The following is a 4,057-nucleotide window of genomic DNA, read 5'->3' as shown; positions in this document are numbered from 1 at the left end:
CCGTTTTTATAGGTAGATAGATAGATAGATAGATAGATGTGTATATGTATATATGTATGTAAAATGTAAGTGCTGATTAAAATATTTAATTTAATTAATGTCATAGTTAACTCGCAATTAATCTCAATTAATCGCACATTTTTATCTATTCTAAATGTCCCCTGATCTTTTTGCTCCATTATTTTTTCTCATTTTAATGCTCTTATCAACATAGAAAAGTGGATCAGCTTGCTTTGTGCAAATGTTTTTTATTGAAAACAACACTGGCAAATAGCCTACTGTAGTGTTCAATTTCACACATAACATTCTCACTTGGAGCAGTCATTCACACTTGGAGCAAATAATCTCTCACGATGTAACACTGTTCATCAGTAAAAGGGTGAAAAAAAATACTTTGACAAGGGGGCGGAGAGATCACATCAGCTGTGTGCTTGGCCATCAAGCGGTATTTCAGACTGGACTGCTGCAATGATAGCTCAGTTCACAATGACAAAACACACAGATCACTTTAGTCTTGTCAATGGAACCATTTGGCAACTTTTAAAAAGTAAACTTTCCCTTCAGAATCTCATAGGCATCCATTTCGGCGTCTTTAGCTCGCCATCCACTCAAAACGTATGACGTTACTACTCTTTGGCTGGCTCGCAAGCCCAAACAAGTGTGTGCTGCGTTGTTTTGTTTCCGATCTAGCTAGATCCGTTTGTTTGCTAGGCCAGAAAAAAAGTTTATCTGGCGATAAAAAAATTGACGCCGTTAAAATGGGTTTGCGTTAACGCCGTTAATAACGCGTTTAACTGACCGCACTAAAATATGTATATGTATTTACATGATTAAAGGCAAATGATTGGACATTAGAAGCTGATCAGTCCACAAATCTATAAACCATAGAGATAGCATAGTGATCCAATCATGGCTGACTAGACTTTAACCCCAAATGGACTGGATTAGTGTTTGTTTTAAAAAGCCATTGTTACCATTGAGACCAGAATTTAGAGGCAACTTTTTATTTTCTCTTGGTCCAGAACAAATAAACAACTTTGGTCGCAAGGTTAGGATTTTACCTAATTTTCTTTACCTTTACATTTTGTCATTGACAATTCCCAATTTAGTCATTGGTAACACCCAAAATGTCCTGCCGTTTGTATTGTACTATAGTGTAGTGACCATTTAGGATCTTTTCCCAGGTTTCGAACCCCATGAACATGACAGATGTGGATCTTGGAGGGTCCAGCTAAGCCAAAGGTTTTTCATACATGAGGTGGCCAGGAAGACACGCGGACGTGTATCTCCCAGCCTGAATCTCATATCTCCCCTGTCTTGCCATGGCTTCAGATTCACTGGATGCTTACTGTGTTTTTTACCTTAGGAGATGGGAAGGAGCTGACCCCTCTGTTGGCCTTTTCTCTTCGCTGTCACTGGTTAGTGTCCTGCTGTGTGATGACTCAACAATGGAGACTGTCATCTAATTGCCTCCACATTCAGTTCTTACCGCCACAGTGCAAGACAACTTTTTTTGTGATCAAATTTTTATTATTATTTTTATATATTAAGAAACACAAACAGTGACAAACAATTACAAACTGTGCACTGAGACGGAGAACGCGTCCCAGGGCCAGTGCAAGACTAAAATATAGGACAAGAAACAACTGCACCCTCTCTTTGTCTGTTCAGAATATGTATGAAACTCAGGTTTTGTTTTTCTGTTTTACCAGGATAATATTATGGAGTCTTCAGTGTGTATAACAAGTGAGATATTAAAGCCATTACAGTGTCAGCTGTCATAGCCATTACTGTTACGAGGGAGAAGGTCCCTCTTTGTGATTGTTTAGTTAGCTTCATCACCATTTTGCAAAAATAATAAGTACATTAGTAAAATACATGTAACAGTAATTGTTTTCATTTTAAAGTGCATAATCTTGATCCCAGCAACTGCATTAGAAAATCTGTGTGATTTGAAATATAATTTTTCTTCATGCCACTGCTTTATGCAGCATAAAGATAGGATGGCCCTGACTCTTTAGCCAAGTAATTTAATTTGCCAACAAATCTTTTGAGCATCTGTAAGACTTTAATTTGGGCATCTTGCAATTATTCCCAAATTGTTTATAAAACTACATCTGGTGGATATTTTATAGGCTAAATCCAGTGTTCATTATGTATATCAATTAGTAAATAAAAATGCGTAATATTTTATGAGCTGATTTGTTGAGTAAGTAAAAATTGTATGCAAAATAACTATGGCAATTCTGTACTGTCAGATAAATGTAGTAGCGTTTGGGAATATTACAGGTTGATTGATTGATTGTTATCATGAGATAAAAAGACAGAAAGCTTGATAGTCTGTATTTAAACTCAGTAGCCTCCTTATTCATTAGGTCTGTAAATGTGTGTGTGTGTGTGTGTGTGTGTGTGTGTGTGTGTGTGTGTGTGTGTGAGAGAGAGAGAGAGAGTATTAGGGGAATCCTTCGACGAAAAAAGTTAAGGGAGACTTCTTTCTGTTCCTACTCAAAACCATCATCGTCCCCGCCCCTCCCTCCCCCTCCACGCACTCTTTTCCCAGATTTATTCACGTGCAGCTCGCTCCCGCCTCACTCAGACATTCTGTCGCCAGCGCCGTGACGTCACCTACGCCAGGAGCCTCCTCCGCTCTGAACGTTTCCCTCCGCCTGTCTTCAAGATAATCTAGTCCCTCCTCACCGCGGCGACCCTGAACTTGATTATTAAAACTCACAAAAAACTGAAAAGATTTAGTTTATGTTTTGTATCACATGACAGGACTTTAATTTTAATAATGTTTCGATAATTTTACCCTATTCTAAATAATTAAAGTAGCACTGTAATAATGGGCTACTCAAATGCCTGTCGTGGACTTTATTTAGTATTTTTAGATGCTATAGGCTATTTGTCAGGCATTTTAGCTTTCTATTTCTAGGGACGTGTATTTTTGCAATCATTTTGTGACATGGAATTCACCTCTTCAACACTGTTTTGATCAGATAAAAAATATCTGATCAAACGTTATTCTAGATTCTTCTCAGACTCACATTACAGTATTTCTGATGCACATAGGTCTATGTATGAATTGATATTGCTCACTTTTGAGTAAATGACACTTCATGTCCTCTGCTGCTGCCCTGCCTGAAGGCTATTTTAATGCATTATCATTCAATATTAATGAGATAGCTTGAAGAATTGTTCAAAATATCACTCTTTACATTGCAAAATTATCCCTCTACATACCCACCAGTGAAACGCCTGCATCAGGGCTATGCTGGTTGTATGTGTGCCATGCATTATTGTCTGGAGGTGAGAAGTTGAGATGATGGCATGTGCAAGCATGCTCCTGTGCTTACCCTGCTCTTGGACACTTTTGTTCTTCTGACAACATAAATAGTGCTTATCATATCACAATCAAAGCAAGAAGGGAACTGAGAGGCAAGCTTAACATGGCACAGTTCAGGAGTTCACAAGAAAAACCACAGAGTTACCTGTTTGTCACTTAAAACTGCAGCAAGAGATTACTGGCCAACTTTGGAAAATAACAGAGAGAAGAAGAATGGATGCCGCTGCATGGGTCAATCATAGACTGAAGTTACCGGTTCAGAACGGATAGTCTAGTTTTGTCCTGTAAGTCTCCATTTAAGATAGATACATACATGTAGAACAGAGCAAAATTAAACAACTATCCCATATTTTGCAGGGGTGTTCTGGGGGCCTCCCGAGTAAAATACCTGCTTTTCTTTCTCTCTAAAACAACATAAACAAGAAACATTTCACCACCTTTGCAACAACCAACTCATACTTCTAAAAAGAAACTCTGTGGTGGTGAGAAGCTCTTCGTATTTGGCGCATAACCGCACTGTTACAGCTACATACTCCATTTCCACATAGTGAATGAAGATGTTAGATGTGTGAAAAGTAGGTCTTGTTATTACCGGGGTTGCATCGCCGCGGCGTGATACTGGCGCTCAGCGGAGGGTGAGACGGCTCCGCGACTCACTGACGCCAGGCTGAGCAGACCCAAGACAGGCAGAGAGAGGAGACACACACACACACA

Source organism: Etheostoma spectabile, chromosome 2 (assembly GCF_008692095.1).
Source record: "Etheostoma spectabile isolate EspeVRDwgs_2016 chromosome 2, UIUC_Espe_1.0, whole genome shotgun sequence".
Classification (NCBI taxonomy): Eukaryota; Metazoa; Chordata; class Actinopteri; order Perciformes; family Percidae; genus Etheostoma; species Etheostoma spectabile.
The sequence above is the reverse complement of the archived record's forward strand: the minus strand, read 5'-3'. Positions refer to the sequence as shown.